Source organism: Temnothorax nylanderi, unplaced genomic scaffold (assembly GCF_030848795.1).
Source record: "Temnothorax nylanderi isolate EJ_2023f unplaced genomic scaffold, tnyl_v1.0 TNYL_tig0095_pilon, whole genome shotgun sequence".
Lineage (NCBI taxonomy): Eukaryota > Metazoa > Arthropoda > Insecta > Hymenoptera > Formicidae > Temnothorax > Temnothorax nylanderi.
In genome coordinates, this window is record NW_027249157.1 from 560,874 (window position 1) to 580,606 (window position 19,733).

General features: G+C 41.1%; 1 long non-coding RNA gene across 1 annotated transcript in view; it reads left to right on the top strand.

The window, feature by feature from the left end:
- LOC139775257 (uncharacterized) overlaps positions 1-19,733 on the top strand; it is a 223,731-nt gene that overhangs the window by 184,881 nt on the left and 19,117 nt on the right. Inside the window, exon 3 of the long non-coding RNA XR_011718779.1 lies at positions 17,593-17,722. This is a non-coding gene — a long non-coding RNA (uncharacterized lncRNA). The remainder of the gene's footprint in view (positions 1-17,592; positions 17,723-19,733) is intronic.

Below are 19,733 nucleotides of genomic sequence, written 5' to 3' on the forward strand. Positions count from 1 at the left end.
TAGCTTCTTCTTTATTCGTGTATCTAAAGAAGGAAATGAGAGTCGTAACTGCGCGGCCGCGTCGTAAAAGCCCACGGAGTTCATCCGCGGAGATCGTATCGGCGGGCATATTTGTTTCGCGGACCGCAATTGCACTATATGTACGTACGCGTCAGCCATCCGCGCGCATTCTTCGATCTTACAGCCGGCCCATCGAAGATCCGGAAGCGGCGGAGTACGCTTTAAGTAGCGTTCGGTCTGTGCCGCATCCGGCCGCATCACGGCCGTGCACGTCGCTAGATCGGATCGCGAGCGGCCACCACGCGTCCCCCGCCGTCCCGGAATGCGATTCCCCGACCGTTTACGACTAACGTATCCGACGCACGTACAGCGTACGTGACGCGCGTATCCTCGCCGTCATCCCCTTTCGTTCAGTACTGGCTTTAGGGGTGGAATCGAAAGGGTTCGTTCTCTGTTGTTAAAAACGTTTAATTAATGGATATTTAATTGCAATACATAAGCAAAAACATTAATGTGAGGAGGACTGTTCAGTTGATAAGTATACAAAGTTAGGCAATTAATATTGATAAGTGCAAGTACATAAATTAGTGAAATTGGGACTTGGCACTTGAACGATCTAAATGTTTTATATGGAAGCTACAGTGAAAATAGTAGCGCGTTATAGTTACGCGTTATAGTTACGCTAATACAAATTTTTCGACGTTCATTGTTATCATTGTGTCAAGATTCAGGGCACTGACAGGTCTAAAGCCGGGGGTGATTTTCTCCCCTGGGTTTTCCGAGTCGGCTACAACGTGCACGAGTCATTTGCTACGTTCGGCGAGATACGAGATTCGAAGAGGGGAAGAGGAAAGAAAGAGAGAAAGAGCGAGAGAGAAAACGCGACATCCCGACCAGCCGGTGCGTGAAAAATCACGTTCTTTTATAAGGATACGCAGATTCTCCCCGGACATTTCGTCATTCTTGCGAGATAGCACGGACGGCATATGGTTTGGGGGAAATCGGATATGCTGTCGTCGCGGTCGTCGTTGCTTTTGCGTGTGGATGCTCTTTCATAATGGTAGGTTTCCTCATACCTTAAACCTTAAACTTAATCTTAATATAAAAAATTTCTCAAAAACGCTAATTCTGCTTTAAATAAAGTAATTTAAGTCATGCGTAAGAAAAAAGCGTCTCATTAAATTCGTTCTAAAAAACACTTTAACAAAGAATATGCAACAACTATCCGGAATCGATTTGATTCTCTACTTTGAAATATGTTGTTAAACACAAAAATTGAAGAGACCGTACTTTTTTGAAAATAATGTTTTATCATATATGGATATGAATTTGGTATAAAATTGTTTTTTATTTATAGAAAAAGTATACTTTCACAAAAATAATAATGAGGTGGAAACATTTTGAAAAATACAACATTTTTGAAAAATCTATAAATACACAATTATAAAATTATATAAAAAACCATAAAGTTTAGTTCCAAATATTTTTTATTTATCTTACTGTTTTTACAACAATTACTCAGAATCAAATATATTGGCTTTGAGAGATTATGTCATCTCTTAAACTTTGAAATGGGCATGTATAAAAAAAATTGGTCTCTTAAATTTTTACTTAACAACATTTTATTTAAGGAAAATCAAATCGGTTTCGGGCAGTTATAATATGTCCTTTGTAAGTAGGATCGTAGATAAATCCAGGATATGCGTATGTCATTTTTATGTTAGATCGATCCATAAAATTTCATTATATCGATATTAGTTGTTTTATAAAAAATGTAAAATTTCTGAGAAACGTAAAGCTGCTAATTGAAAACTCTATATTTCAATCGGATTCAATTCAAAGTAGGATTTTGCGTATGGAGCATTAGATACCGATTCGACATGAAAGTTCAAAGCGTTTATATATACACTGCGGAGCTGTGAATAATATACCTTTCGAGAGAGTTTAAATAACTGATACGGCAGAATGTGAGGTTGTAATTTTGATCGAATAACACGAGAACAACAACGACTGCATAATTCAAAGGTTATCTGCTTCTGAAGCTTGCAGCCCGGAGCTTCGGAGCTAATTCAATTTTGCGCTGTTGTAGACGTAACTTTTCGGCGTGCACTAAAACGTGCCCCGGGGCAACAATTTTCCTGCTGAATTCCGCCGCTATCGATACAGCGAAAGACAGCGTATGCATATCGGAATTAACTGACAGATATCGACGCGACGGCATTACTGCACCCTCGCATTTATGAAACTTTGATCTACGTAATTTTAGAAGTGGCAGACGCGATCGATCATAGGCAATGTAAATGGCTTCAAGACAGTTTGCTTGAAATATCGAATAATATAGATAGATTGCTGCTTTTTTCCATCTCTATCGTCCTTATTATGCTACATTGTCTTATACTCGCAACGGCGCAGAACAATGGCCAATGTGAAATATTTCAAACCTTTTATAACAAGTTTCGGATGTCCAGTTCTCAATTTTATGATTTAAATTCCTGCATAGATTCTCTGATCATTATAGAACCATTATTTTCTAATTAAAATTAAATTCGCGAGTTCTAGGACATTTTGTATTGTAGTAAAAAATTATTTGGATAATAATTATATTTTATTTAATTTCATTAATTTTATACGTATTTATCTTTACGTAAGCGTGAATTTTCTTTAAATACTTTGTATCATTTTTTAACAAAATGGATTTTAAAACAGTGAGCTGTAAGCTGGTGTATTTTATATTTGGATCAAAATCTATCTTTAAATTTAAAAGTTTCAAGAGCGCCCGTGCAGAGCTCTTCACGAAGCTTGCGACAGGTGGGAAGCCACCGAGAATCCTTTTCGCGCGGCGTAACATGACACCGACTTCGTTACGCCGATAATCCCCAGGGGTATCGGTACAGGAGGTAACGTCTGTACGGAAGGCGGCAGACCCTTCCGTCGAGAAAATTACACTCTGAGTTAATATCTCATAGTGTTCCTCTCTTAAACGCACACTAGGTGAGAAGGAACTGTTAATAATTCTAATCGGACGTGCCTACGTGTAATGCGGTGGCTCTATAATTACTCCATTACAGGCTAGCGGAGATAATTGGTACTTGACGATATCCCGGGTACACGGACTTTCGGCATGCGTGATGAGGCATGGCGCCGCCATGTAATTCGCCGCAGGTCTCGGGATCGGAAGAGGCGGAGGTTCGATCCTCGCACAGCTTCCGGAGGAGCTCTCGTCGAAAGCAAGATAGGGGAGCAATCTATACGTCATTCTGCAGCAGGCTAGGCTAGGCCGGGTCGGGCCCAGCGGTGGCGGCATCGCGACGCGTCGCGATGCTCCCTTACTTGCGAGGGTGTTTCGTATTAACGACGCACGCCCGGCCAAGAGCGATAGGGCGTAAGCCGTGAAATATTGAAATGGGATTTTTCCGTCCAGGAAGAACGAGAGAGGGGTTGGCTAGATCACCTCTCTCTCTCTCTCTCTCTCTCTCTCTCTCTCTCTCTCTCTCTTCTCTTCCTCTCTCTCCTCTCTCTCTCTCTCTCTCTCTCTCTCTCTCTCTCTCTCTCTCTCTCTCTCTCTCTCTCTCTCTCTCTTCTCTCTCTCTCTCTCTCTCTCTCTCTCTCTCTCTCTCTCTCTCTCTCTCTCTCTCTCTCTCTCTCTCTCTCTCTCTCTCTCTCTCTCTCTCTCTTTGCGCGACGGCGACGTCGATAGCGACGACGACTGTGTCGTCGGCACGTACGCGGAAAATGGGAATATAATGCGAAACGGATGAACTGAGAGCTCGTCGACCGCGTGACATGATTGGAATTTTCTCGAGGCACATATATATATCAACAGTTGTATCAATCTCCCGTCGACATCGGTAGTTTCGCAATCTTATTGTTCAATCAATTGGCCTCTGCCAACATTTGATACAATCTTTGCTTTTTATCAAATTATCCATGAAATAAGAGACAGCTTTATTTTATTAAAAGACAACAATATTACTTTTTAATTTCAACAGAAATATCTTTTTCGAAATTTTGGGAAATTAATGTAAAATATATCACAGAGGTAAAACTGGAACGAGAGGGAGAGACAGAGAAAAAGATGTGTTTGCGGAATAATTGTAATAATAAAGGAAGAATAAAAGGACAGGAGGTGGAGAAAGGTTAGAAGTGAACTCCTGAATCCACGTTGACATTGTAAACGCCGAAATACGCGATGTGCGGTCGAGTAATTAATTTCTGATGACGATCGGACGATCGGTTCGATTGACACACCTTTGACCGTGTAACGCACGTCCTGAGCAAATTACATGTGTTCGATTGTTACAAAGAATCTATGTTTGGTCGTTTGGACCAGTATAATTAACGCGGATACGTCGCTGTGAGAGACTGCGGTTTCGGCGATGCGACATTATTTATTTGGAAACAAGTTCCGTTTGTGGAAGTACGTATGCGATAAAACAAATATGACATACTATATGCATGGATTCGAGTAATATCAAACGCGAATATCTCGGCGATTGATTGATGGTTCTGTATTGTTTGACTAAGCGCTGAAAATTTACCTACTTTGAGATACACTGGTTAAACGCGAAACCCGCAATATTAATTCAACATGTGCACCAGTGCACGGTTTGAAAAGAATCTTAAAAAAGAACTGCTTTGAAATGTTGCAATAATTTTTAACAGTATAACTATCTTTAGTTTAACAGATAACTTGTCGTTAGCTAGTAACTGGATAACGAAAAAATCTCGTGAGATAGTGTGACAGCGAATTAATTCAAGTATAGTTTAACAACTAGTTTGATAAATTAGCACTTGGATCTGTATAGTAAGCAAATCTTTCGTTTGTTCCTCTCCATGAGATTCGCGCAAAAATAAATTTCTCTATTTATGTGTCATCATCAAAGTAGCGATCGATATTTTTCGCGCCATTATCGTGACTCGCGCGGATCCACAGCTCTGCTTATCACCGCTACGCATCATCGCGTCACAGACGAAGCGCCCTATCGGATCGGCAAGCGGCAGGCCGTATCTGAACGATCATCAGAATTGCCAGCTCGCGTAATTCGCGTAATTGCGGTTCGCGGCCACAACGAGCGGCACGGCGAATAATTCACGCGCGAACGAGTCAAGTTTTATCCCAGTCGCGTCGGGTCGACCGAATCCTCCCGCCACGTACTTCGTCACCTCGCGTCGTTCTCGATAATAGACCAGACTTGGTTTAACATGTCGTCCTATGCAATCACGAGATCTCATTCTCGACATTAAATAATAATACGAAGTACCTTTAATATAAAGTGGCGAAAGTTTAAGCAATCTGCAATCTAAAAAATCAAACAGTGAATTTTTGATCTTCGATTAGTAATAGTGCAGTATAATTTCAGATTTACTTATACCTTTAAGCTGTAAAAGCTGCCCTAGATTTACGTAATAATTATTGCAGTTTTAACCCTGCAGTGCTCTCGTATGAGACAAACCTGAGACTAAACATTCATATCAGAGCAAAGTTTACTTGAGATTAGGTTGGTTCATTATGATTGATTAAATTTCACTCCAATCTCAATCCCAATCCATAGTATATGGACTTTAAACTGAAAAAAAAAACAGCGCCGCACTAATACAGTGATACACGTACAGGCGCACACGGCGCTCATACGAGAGCACTAACGTTCGTTTGAACGAAGGTAATGGAGGATTAAATTTAAAAAATAGCAAACATTTACACAAATTTTGCAGACATCATCAAACTAAAATGATATGAGTTTTTTAAATATCAAGAATTAAAAATTTAGTATTATGAACAAAGAGAGAAGAGAGGGAAAGAAAAATTATGCATTAAAAGTTTGGAAGTTTACGTTCAAAATTACATGTATATTTGAGCGAGCAAAATATTATCATCCTGAACTTTATGGTGCTTTCGAATAAGCTTACCGAGAATAGAGTGACTGTTTTTAGACGGAGAGGCCCCGTTTTGAAATAAACTACCTCAACCCTTAAATCTGATCCCGCACTAAACCGAGCCGCGCGTCGTAACTTGCCGGTTGGCGCGGCTCTCTCGCGCTTGATTCGTGCCGGCGCGGCGGCGGCGCGGTGCGGCGCGGCGCGGCGCGGCGCGGGGTGACGCGAGAGTAAAACGCAAAGTTATTCCGCCGCCTTGCCAAATAGGCGATCTAAATGCGCTCAACCGACCAGAAGAGGTAATACGTTACCGGTTATTGCCGGCGGCAGCATCTTGCCGAGAGCAACCCTCTCTTGAAATCGCCCGGACGTTTGGTGCCGCGGGATTGGACGGCGGTAAGGGTACCCGGGGATGGTAATGCACGCATCCAGTCGCGATCCTCGATATCGCGTCGATTTCGCGGTCGGGAAACGCGTGTGCGAAATTAACCGCGCGACGATCGGCTAGAGGAGATTGGGGCGGAATGGGAAATCTTTTGGTCGAGAGCGATCGCCGTTCCCTCTTGATCGATAAATCGTCCGGAGGTCACGAGGGCCGAATTGGCAACGATCTCGAGATTGTTAACCCCTCTCGGCATTAAATCCGCCCGACCGATGGCGAGCATCGATGGCGTATAACGGCGCTTTCTGGTCGAGGATAGAGTGGGAACGCGCACATTTGAATGCCGATAGAAACTGGATCTTCATTTTATTCTCCCCGATGCTCTCGCGATTGCCGAGTATGTGTTCGTATTTCTTATCGATCGTACCGTTTATTCATATATATGTCACAGTATATGTAATAAAAAAACTATTTTATTAAAAAATATATGAAATTGTTTGAAACTATAATTTAGAAAATATATTTAAAGAAATGAAATCAAATGTAGAATCAATTAACTGGTCAGAGTAACGGTATTGATCGCCGTCGTATTTCGGTATTGTTGCATTTGTCGGGCAAGTTTGACGCTTCGAAAATGAGATTTCGATATCGGTTTTGTTCAACTTACAGTTCGCATGCTTTTCTATCACGTCAGCGAGGATCGTCTCGGACCGAAGCGACAAAGAGTCACCGATTTTTTTTCCCATTCGCTGCGCTTCTGCGATAGCATACTGCGAAGTTCGCTCGTCGATACGGGAAGTTTGCCGATCGTCCGCGGAAGTCAAAAAGCGTCGCGTTGAAACTCGAACGGAATGGAAGCCGTTTTCCGAACTTTCTGACAAAAACGATTAAGCGTTGTAAACAACGGGTCGATGGGCCGCGGCGCGAGAGGGGTGATGCAGCGCGACCGCGATGTACCGCGATGATATTTCTCAGCGCGCGGTTCGCTATTTGTCAGGAGATGGATGTTAATAGATACCGCGGCCCCGGCGAGAAATATCGAAACTTGGTAGAAAACTTACGGGGGCGACCGTAAATTCTCAAATAACCGGGAGAAAACTACGCCGCGAACTGCGCTCGGCGCGGTCCGCCCGCCGCCCACGTCTCGAGAATGTCAACGCGCGGAAAATTCCAGCCGTTTTCCAGCGATAACTGGCTCGAAGAGCCAGAAGACGTCGTTGCGTAACTATATTAATAAAAACTTCGCAATTGCGATATAAACGATATTTACGTTGTACGACGGTCCTAGCGTTTATCTTCTTCCGTTGTGTGCTGTCGGTAAGTTAAACGAATCGAATGGGAAAAAACGAAGAATATCAAGAAATATAATTGAGGATTTAAATCATTTTGCGATCAATAATGAGAGATATTGGAATCTCTATATTCTTTCGTTCGAAATATTGGAGGGTTCACGCGTGCGAAGAGAGTACAAAAAATAAAAATCTTCGAAATGCTTTTAACTTCTCTTAATTAAGTCGTTATTGGCGAAATAAAGATGGAGAGCCTCGTTACGCCGCAATGTCGTTGCAAACCCCTTCTATGGTCCGGTCACGTCGCGGGTAACGCGGTTTTAGGGCCACATTGTGCACCGCTGAGATCAGCTACGATTTCTATCGGTCGCGCACATCTGTCGCTTGTAAGGGAAGTGTACGTGTGTCGACGATAGGTCACATCGCACAATAGAAGCTAAGGCACACACGTAACAGGGCACTACAAAAACGTATAACTACTGATAGCAAGAGCGAATTGCATCACGGTAGCGTGACAAGGACCGCGATCGAATGTTTAATTAATTTTCTCGCAAGGTGTTCGATAAAGCGCCAAATCGAATAGTCGAAAGTGCAATGCAATTGTTCTTCAGCACATTGTCTCTTAAGGTATAATCTGCGATTTCTATCGACCACTGACCATATGAAAGCCTATTAAAAAAAAAGGAATATGTTCAAATTTGATGAAAAGCATAAGGCGTCGTTAATAAATCATTGGAAATGGTACAGAGAACACAGAGAAATATCTGGTCAATTTCTCTGTGTAAATATTTGCCAAGCTCGCATAACGATGAGAAATAATACAAGAAAACACAGCTCTCGGCTTATTAACATGCATATGTTTCGAAATCAAGCCGATTAAGGTTCGCGATTTAGCTGAAACAGGATCAAAAACCGCGTTTCAATTTCCCGTCCCAAATTTCAATAACGCTTCACGATCAAATTCATATATTCATTGGATGCTATTAGCAAAAAGAGAATACGAAAATAAATTTCGACTGTGCGATAAAATTTGAATCGATTTCTCTAATTTCTCATGGATTATGCACAATTGTATATTCCTAAGTTAGTAATCCGCATTTAATGAAATGATTTTTGAATTAAATAAAAAGTTCAACTTCCACTGTTTTAATTATTGACGTCATTAATATGTTAATAACGTACTTTATAGATTTCCTGTTGTGCTAAAAAAATTTTAATTTAAAAATTTAAGAAGATATTTATTCCTTTCATATATTTGCTCTCGTTTATTATTGGTTTATCACAATTATGGTGGAATTTATAATATATAATAAAATCACACGCGATAAAATTTCGTTTATTTTAATTTAGCTGAAACATGTGCACAATAATTTACTACAGAGAGAATTTCCAGAGGTAAAATAATTTTGCTTAAAGTCATATTGCAATATAGATCTAACAACAAGACGTTCGTAACTATACGAACTCGTAAGTTAGACTCGTTGAATGCAATACTCTCGCTGCATTTCGCGGCGAGGCGCGGCAATTCCCGGTGACAATCCCCGAGTCGAGACTCGGTCAGGAAAGTCAGCCTTCAGTTTCATCCGGGGGATGCGGGACGACTCGCGAGAAAATCATAGTGAGAGACGAGGGTGGCAAGCGGACATCGATCGGCCGCTCGCAGGGCCGTCTTCGTCGGTGGGCGCGATTCGGCGAGGCGTGCAACCGCCCGTATTCATATTCATATTTCAAAACTCGCACCCCACGGCCCATTGTGCCGCTGAATACGCTATGCAGAATGCGTCGTCTGGCGTATAACGTTGCGGCATTGCGACCGCCTCCTGAATTAGTAATGGCACGTTGACAACACGGCCGTTCTCGCGCGGCGACGCTCGGCGTCGCGTTCGCGCGTCGCGGCCGCACCGCTCAGATGCCTATCGCGAGAAGTGCAATTTGCTCCAGATATTAATTCAGGTAATGGATTGCTCGTTAATGCGTAAGGCTAATCCTGAACGTATCCGTACAGACATCGCGTATCCACGCTTGAGTAGATATATACCTCATAAAAAATCCATTTGTTTAAGCTCTATAAATTAAGAGGGAATCCACCTACATACTCTATCTCTATATTTCTTATTTATATGAATAGTATAGCTGTACATCTGGTCATTTGTCATGGATTTTGTCATTTGTCCCCCTCAATTTCTGAATTATAATAAGCACGCTAGAGATACAAATTTAAAGAATATATAGCACACTTTATAGGGTAAACTCGGGTAAGATAGCCATAGAGGAAAGATGGCCAGCCCATGTTCATTAGACATTTCATGGCGAGCTAGATTGAAAGAACATGGGTTGGCCATCTTTCCTCTATGGCCATCTTACTCGAGTTTACCCTACATAAATTACATTAAATAAAAGGATAATGACGAACTGTATGTGTGCTCTGTATATTTTAATAAATAAATATAAGTCATTTATATATTTTTACGTTGTCAAAAATGTTAATAGGGTATAATACTTCATAAAATAGATGCAAAATTCGAAACTTTATCTTAACAATTTTTTAATCGATTCACGAAGTAATAACGATACCACGCTACTATAGTTTCAACGCGGTCTATTAGTTTGCATAATCGAGTCATTATTCATTGATTATCCGTACACTCGGTGCGATATTCTCGGATCTTTATTATCTCACTACAAACGCATGTTCTCCACACATACAGGAAAAAAAAAGATACTTCGATAGATGGCGGCAACTATGCTGGATAAAAGAGAGCTCCCGAAGCATAGCGAGCAGGGTTGCCGGAAAGTTCGCATTACATAATTAAATCGAGCGGACCGAAATCGTGTGCGAAACTTGAAGTGGTTACACGTACGTGTACATCTTCTCTCGCGAGCGTAATCGAGAAGCGCAAAGAACAGGAGAGGAGAGCAGAGGAAGAAGAGAGAGAGAGAGAGAGAGAGAGAGAGAGAGAGAGAGAGAGAGAGAGAGAGAGAGAGAGAGAGAGAGAGAGAGAGAACAGGGGAGAGAATATACGGCGGTGCTAACGAGGCTCACAGGATCGAATCAAGACCGAATCTCCGCCGCTGATTGACCAGGGCGGAACCCGGAGCGGTAGAAGGCTAATTAGCTACCCGGATCTTCGTACGTGACTCGACAACGGGATCCCGAGACGCGGCGATTATGGTTGCCCTGAGCGTCTTAATTTCGACCTAGCGCTCCGCAAGAGGGAGGAGACATTATATCCGACTACGACGTCGGTCAAAATTCTCTTTGAACGCGCCGGGCCGCTTCTCACTGACGCGACGTGGGAAACCCACCCACTTCCGTTTTCTGCTGAGCATCTGCGCTTAGAAATTCAGAGCCGCCCGGTGGCTGCCCGAAATGATAATTAGGCTGAAACTTGGCGACGGCAATTAGCGCGCTCCCGCGTGCGCGCGCGCGCGCGCGACTTACATAGATAAATATACATGGTATACCGGAAGCCGAGCTTCACAGTCTTCACACCAAACTTTATGTTTTAATGATAAACTTACGAGTTATCTTTCCCATAATTAAACACAAAAATCAATAGTTTTCGAATTATGGACGATTGAAACCGTAAAGTTTTCCGCGAACTTCATTGTTCGCTTAAATTCAGACTATACTACTGCGGAATTTTAAATGAAACTTTTGCTTGTCGAGATCTATGATGGACATTCAAAGGTTGCAATAAGTGATAAGCTCTCCAGAAATATCTCTTAAAAAGAAAGACTAGTTTAAAATCTGAAAAAATATGTAATTGAAATTCAGGTACTTTGATACATGCAGAGATATAACTTGAAGAAATATTCTCTTTTCGCGAAGTTATATCTCCGTATAATAAAAAATACAGCATAATATATAAAAAACGCTAAAATAAACAGTTAATATACATAAATTTCAGACTAATTGATGTATGTTTATTAGAAAGGAGAGTTAAAGTTTGAATACGTGCGTGTAAAAATAATATGAAGATAATATCGATGTGCGGAATTTTATCGCGTGGTGGTTTATTATAGTTTATTAACTCTACGCGATGAAACATATTTCAGAAAGGAATTTATATGGAGTAACCGGCGGAGTTATTAAACGTTTAATAACGTTTGACGTTATATGCGAACGTGATTTAATAATAGTTAAACTGTACATACAATAAAAATTGATTCAAAATTGATCAAAGAAAGGGCGGATGAAAGGAATAGTGACCGTTCTCTTGTGCAACTCTTTAATGACGTCAAAAGATTTAATTATACGACCGCGTCGTCACGTTTTTATTGCGAGACACTGAATCGCTTTGTTACCAGCCAAGGCATCTCGCGAACGCCATTATTAATTATGCGAGGACGACCTTTCGCGAGGACGCTAATTGCCATGAGATTAACAAATAACAAAATTGCGGTCAGCAGCAAAATGTTACGTGCGTAACCGCGAACATCTGCAAAGCTGAGAAACATGTCTGATGACGGAAACTTGGCTGGTGCCGTCGTTCCGAGCCAGGTCATCTGTCACTCATTCGGGAGCCATGCGACACGTGCCAAATAATTACGCTAATTGAAACGCGAATACACACCAGCGTAATCGTCCGCCGTAATTAGTGGAGTAATTTCACGGTATTATCTCATTTATGATCGTGCGGCGGTAATCGCGCGAGCGCGTACCGCGTAATGCAAAACGTGCTATCAGGGCTGCGTCGCGTTAGACATCCTTCGTTTAATCCCAAGCCGACGGCTAATTACAGGCAGCCTTACCGATTAAATTACAGGGCGTCTATCATACCGTCTCCCGGCTCTAAAAGGGACACAGAACGTCGCTAATCTTTTCACTGCAACGAGGAAGCGTACCAAAGAAACGGTCAATCGGAGTAATGATAACGGATGTTAAATGTAATTACGAAATATTTTTTAACGTACAAAAATATGTAATCACAAAGATATTCATAACAAAAGAAATATTAAAAGTCGTCAGGAATAAAAAATTAACTAATAAATATCATAGAATCATTAAGAAACGACAATTATCGATTATAACATTTAAAGACGTTACAATATTATACATGTTTTTATTTAAATATATCTGTTAAAAAAATTTATGCAAATTTTCTTCAACTCAAAGCTCAAAAATACATTTGTACGTTTTATTTTATTATAAGCTTTATTCTATTAAACCCAAGTTTGTTCATTCGAAGCACTAAAATGTCTTGAGAGAGAGATTTATATCGTACGATAAGTAGCGATAAAATCGAAAAAATAAAATTTCACGCTCCCTCTCGGAGTCGCCACACATGAAACTCGAAACGCTTAATTAACCCATTTATCATCATCCGCAGCGCGGGACTAGGACGACCGCGAAATAAGCCTGGCGGATGGAACCGCTTGCTTGCGTGCGTGCCTGCATGCATGCGTGTGGTTGCGGCGTGCGTACGCATCAACGCACGCACGCGCTTGCTCGGCATCGGATGAACACGCTCGCACACACACACATACACACACGTTCGCACGGGCAACTTCGGGCCGGTCGACGAAAGTGGTATAATTACCGGGAGAGTGTAGCTTGTGTGTGCAAATTTGACTGCGTACGACTCGTTGAATCCAATTCAACTGGCTGAAATATAACGCCCGTCGATTATTGCCTGTCGTATTGTATATATATCTACGCCATCGCGCTTTGTACTTTATTAACGCAGACGTAGGAGAGCGAGAACGAGAGGCGAGCCAGAGCAAGGGAGAGAGAGAGAGAGAGGGGGGAGCGACATTTTACTATTCGCAGTCCACAAATTCTATAATTTAACTAACAAACATAACAACACCAAATTCACTGTGTATAAATTACATTTACACATCTGCTATAATTTGTTATTGTAATTATTTGGAGCTTCATGAACAATGTATGATAGAAGGAAGGCAGTAAAATGTTCTGTCATGTATTTCATTACGTTTTATTTCTGTCTTTTAAATCAATATCTGTATGTTAATTTTTGTACATGTATAAAATTTCGCAATTTATAAAATTCATTTCCTCAGTTTAGTGAGTTTAGGATTAACCGGTCGCGTTTCCTGTATCGGAAATCAATTCTCGCGCATTTGCGGCGTCGCATGGAGAAATGATAAAGATAATGAACCGGGTTCCGATACCGGGAGACCTGAGCGCACGGAGACGGATCAACGTGGACAGTGTTTGACTGCAGGGAAATTAACGACCTGACCCGTATATACCTATTCGGTAGTTTGAATCGACGATGGAGTGGAGCTTGGCTAATTACCTCTGCACTCCATACAGAAAGAGATTGCCTGAACGTCACCGGCCACATAACCCGTGACGTTCATGTTTCTCTAGTTTTGAGAAATTTTTATGCTTGATGATAAATTTAGTTGAACGATTAAGGAACCGCGGCACAGGTCCATATTACTAAATTCTGCGAAAGATAATTCAATTAACCAAGATACAAATTCCAGAACTCCTTCGAGTATAATTTTTCTTAAGTGGTAAATTTTTATTCGTGACCATAATTTATAGTTAGTATCTACGAAAAAGTTTGGACTTTGAGAGTTTAAACTTGAGTTTCTTTTCGTTAGTCTTTATTAAGAGGATTAGATCGTTCCTCGAGAAGCTCTCGAGACAGGCGATGCATCGATAGCCGAAGCGAAAAGGTCCGCCGCTACTCACTTCCCAAATTCCACGAAACTTTTCCGCGAGAGCAATTCTTCTTGCGCGCGGCACGATAAAAAGTAGAGAGCCCTCGAGTGCCCCCAATGATCAATCGGTTTGCTGCGTCGCCGTGTGCCCACGTACTCCCCGAATGTTTGCAAAATAGACGCGTCGGGCTCGGTGTGCGGGAGAAAGAGAGAGAAGGGAAGACTCGGCCCGCGGGGGGGGGGGGGCGCAATAATTCGATCGCCGCCGGGTTAAAAAAATACCACGTACGACGGGAATGATCGACATTTGCTGCGGTTTGCGCGGGGGAGAGAGGGTTGGAAACGAACTCTCCCTCGATTTAACGAGATAATTTGATCGATCTCTCGCCGTGCACACCAGTGCATTTACGTTCCTATCGCCTGCAGGCATTCCATGTACAAACTGTATACCCTACGCCGCTATTCATACTTAAATGCGATATTATGTGTTTGAGAAATATATTATTCTTCCTGATTTAAACATTGAATGCGTTATGAAATAAGCATTATTTCAAAAATATTGCGTGATATTTGATGCTTCAGTCAAAAACAAGAGATCTTGTTGTCATAGTCTTTTATATTCATAATATCCGCTATCCACGCTTTATTCTTTATATGATATATAATTTCAGGTCAGTTAACAAATTCATATATATATCTCTTTTGTGAGATTTCAACTGATTTGATCGAGCGAAAGCTTTATGTGAACGATACTTTAGTCGGCCTAGTAGGCGACGCGCGTTTACACGAGAGCCTCTTCTGAATCTACACAATATCGAGCGTTGTCCGCAGCGTTCCGCCCTCGGTATACTGGCATTGGGAAATGCAACCAATGGAACACGCACGCTCTATATTATCGCGATCGTCGTACGGTTGCGCGACCAATTCCGATCGGCCGATCCGACCTGGCCCGACGTGACGGTCGCGAAATAATTTACGGATAATGAGGACGATACGTGGTGCCCGGTCAGAGAGAGACTTCCCGCCAACGTGGTACCCAGTTAACCGACTGATTGCGAACGGCCGGACGCGGACGTGATCGACCGCGAAACGTGCTGAAAAATTACCTCGAAGTGATGCAACCGAGATAGCATCGTGACCGTTATCGCGAGTGCTATTTGAGGCGTTTTTTTTTATTAAGTAACACAATTTAGCGTACGATCGTATTTCTTAGAATCATTGGACATATTACATGTCGAATATTTGGATAACGGTAAAAAGCATTTTCATATTCCTTTCCTCAAATGATAAGAAAGTGCGCACGAACGTATACCCGAAAATAGTGTCGTTACGTGTCATAAGTCTTTTTCTACGGAAATTTCGCAGTAGTAAAAAGGACATTTGTGTCCGACTTCAGTAGAAGAAGTCGACGCTTAGTGAAAATTGTAACACATGTATGCGCTGCCCGAACTTTTTCCACAGTTCTAATGAGGGATGGAGTTTACAAATAAATTAGTAGTAATTTCTTCTTCAAATGCTTGTACCATTATTTTTTAAATACATATTATTCGACTTTTCGATATTTTTAAAATCACATAAACATAAACGCAGAGAAATCTGAGTAATTAATTTTCACTGCTACAAGAGCATGTATAAAAATGATAATAGGAGTATAAAGGAAACATGTTTTACTGCAGTTTAACCAGAAGCTAAACTATCCAGAATGCAGAAAGTGACAATAACCGTGTAAGATGCGAACGTTTATCGCTATTCTCAAGAGCGGACCGGATGCTGTAAAACGTTTATGCATATGCCGTTTATACATATGTCATATTTTCCTGCCATCCGGAGTCTGATATGGACCGAGATAAAAGATTATTATCGAAAAAGCATACAAATGATACGCGAAATTGCTTCACGTATACAATTTACTTCACTTATAACAGCCAAAGATATCGCTTATTTAGCCATCACAAACGCGCCATCTTAACGAGAAAATTTTTGCGGTACTTACTCGAGAGACTCGTTTTATACAAAGCATAAAATTAATTATTTTGTTACGTGTTTAAGATATTTGCACATTTTGGAATATAAAAAAGTTATAATTACAATTAAAAAATATGTATATGTATAGAGGAAAGTGCCCTATTATGAGACAGGATCCTAATATGAGATATATTAAGCTAAAAGGCCCTATATAGGCCCTATCTGTTGATCCCACCATGAAAAAACCCCGCCATCTCATATTAGAATCCTATCTCATAATAGGGCACTTTCCTCTATATGTCAAAAATTTGATCAAAAATTATATAATAAATTAGAAGAAAAGAATATTTTCTAAGTAAAAATTAGCATTATTTACAAAATAATTATTAATAAATAAAATAAAATGTAAAATTGTTTAAAAATTATATTCGAAAGTAATTTTAATAACCCAAGTTTCTCTTTCTCTTTCTTCCTTTCTCTCTCTCCTTCTCTCTATGTCTGTCTTTCTGTAATATATGATGCTGCAGAATCCGTAGCCAATACGATCGAAACTGTGTTATAGCGGAGGCATCGCACGGCAAGAGAATCTTATTAGAAACTCCAGGCAGCTTGATATCGATTCCGCATCAATTTGCATTCATAATGATCCGGGAGAAACTATTCGACCGCTTGTTACCTGCTCATCGCGAGAACGCAACGGGGGTGCAACGGGGTGCACGAGTGCTGATCGCGGGGAAACTTGTCAATAACATCTATTATTGTCATGACGTCTTTATTACCGTCACCATTCTCTCACACCCACTCCATAGAAAGAGAGTTTGCAACAGAAATAGCCTTGTGTATGTGACACATAAAATAGCTTCTTTCTCCTAAAATATCTCCAGAACGTGCACAGTGTGCTTCTAACAATCTATATCTTAGTACAGCAATAACTGTATTATATATCAATTCACGTGGTAGAATTTACGGATTCAGATTCTGCGGTACAATTTACATCGAGTAGCCAAGATTTCACTCTAAACATTTGTCTAAGGGATTTTTTATATTAACAAGAGAAAAAGTGTGCGGAGATGTTGCATAAATATAAGGTTGAATACACTATATGAGTAACTAAGAACCACGTTTAATATCGTTAGATTTAACAAGATTTTAATAACACAAACTTAAAGAAGGTCTTATTTCCTCCTTAAACTTCTATTAAATTTATAATAGTAGTCTTTCCTAATGAACATCTAGTTAATTCTATGACCTTTATATCGTCCATTATATTATTAAAATACTATTGTTTCTTAACGATCTCTCATTTATAATCCTGATTATTTTACATTTTCAAGTGCGTGCCTGCCTGAATGAATGCATATCTATATAATTTATTCAAGTTTAATAGGAGTAGTAAAACAGTTTAAAAAATATATTTTATATTTGAATTTTTTGTTTTTACAGAGGGGGACACCGAATGTCGCAAATTCAATCTATCTGTACAGATGGGTATATATGAAAGATTTCTTTCCTCGAAGGCTTGTACGTCAACGAAATTCCTCGTGGCTTTGCGGCGGCAGGCGAGGATGTACGAGTATGTATATTATGTATAGTATTCGCACGTTCTCGCGCGCATACGAAAATGATCTAGGTCGACGTTATCGGCCGCCTTTTCAGCTCCGGGCGATGGCCGCGTTGAGAGCATAGTATACGAGAGCCGCGTGCCGCTGAGTTATCGCGCGTTTGTCGAGAGTATACGCGTGTACAGTACCGTACGGGGCGAATCTCGCGTGACGTTCGGCGGAACGTATCTCGGGGAAAATATTGCATTCCACTGCCAATTGTCTACTTTTCGGTATGCGTTTACAATCTCTCTCGCGTGTACGGAGAAATTCGCGATATTGAACAGAAGCCCGCAGCGGTTTGCCGCGCGTATGCCAACTCACGGTTGCGTAATGTTTTTGTACTCGAATAAATGCTACTCTGATGACTATCGATCACGGTCACAAAACTGAAATGAATGCGGAAAAAACATCCACGATACTCTACAGCCTCTACAGTCTACACTACACGGTATTCTATTCGCATTAGAAATATCTTTCTCATATTTTATTCGTAAGGCTAATATGCGAGTGAATTATCACTGAATTCTAATATTAGTAATATTGCATATATACATATTTTTATATTTTTTTTATTTTTTCTTTATATTTATTATTATTATCAATTATTATTTGTGTATTTTTTACCAGAGAGACCCTAAATAAAATTAAATTTAAGCATTAATTAGAGCTTATTAAATGAACAGAAAGTAATGTAGATAAGGAATATAGATAAATAGAGGAAATTGGCATTTAAAATTGCATTGGTATTACTTACATCGTTTTAATTAACTTTTTAGAATTAACTATAAATGTCCAATAAGAGAGATCGCGTATGTAACGATATTTTAGACCATTACAAATATATTCAACGGTGTAAGCACCACAAATCTTAATTTCCGAGACGCGAAGTGAACTCTCATTTCCCAGCAAAGATTACAGATCGACTCGACCATTGTCAACGGACAATAACTGGTCAGGACGTAATATAAGGAGCACATCGTCGACTTGTACATAGTGACGAGCGTATTGCCGGTTATAACGGGTTACGCTTGCGACAATCTCCGGACGGAATGGTCGCGGAAGGGAAGACGGCCACGGCGATGCTATGAGGGGATCGCGATATATATTTTCGGCGGCGCAGAGGGCCACGGCCTATCTCGCGGAAATGGTATTTTCGAGGCCCGACGGTCCCGGAAAGCAATAACACCGAAAGCAGTTTTAATAAAGGCTCAGCCACGATATATCGCAGCCATGCCTCACACTCCCATCTGTCCGCCTCTACCGCGTACATCGCCATACCCCTGCCGGTTCTATCGTCCATTCTTCCGCAACCTCCCCCCCCCCCAGCAACCCCTTTCATTCCGGGACGATCGTGTGTTGGGACACACCCTCCCCCCTTGGTCGCTACCGTTCTCTTTCTCTCTATATCACTCGTCGATACGTGAATATTTTTCCACGATTCCTTTCCCCCCCCCCCCTCTCTCTCTCTCTCTCTCTCTCTCTCTCTCTCTCTCTCTCTCTCTCTCTCTCTCTCTCTCTCTCTCTCTCTCTCTCTCTCTCTCTCTCTCTCTCTCTCTCTCTCTCTCTCTCTCTCTCTCTCTCTCTCTCTCTCTCTCTCTCTCTCTCTCTCTCTCTCTCCCCTCTTTCGCGCGCGCATGCAATCGTATCAGATTGCGGGCGCGTTTGCGTTAAGGGAGCGATATTTCTCGACGGACCCGCTTCATTATTTTAACGAACGCGATCCAATCGCTCGCCGCGATCAATTTCGATCCCGCATGTCTCTACCTGAGATGACTTTACCGCAACGATAACGCATAGTCCTCAGCTCTAATAGATGTCCACATCGAGATCTCAAGTTCCTATCCAGATAAAATTCAAAAATAGGGAAGAAAGTAAAAGCCGATGGAAATTTTATTTTTTTTTACATTCGAAACCCGGCTTGTTTAATGCTTAATTTTTAATGTCAGATATCTTCGTAACTATTAATATTTTGACATCGAA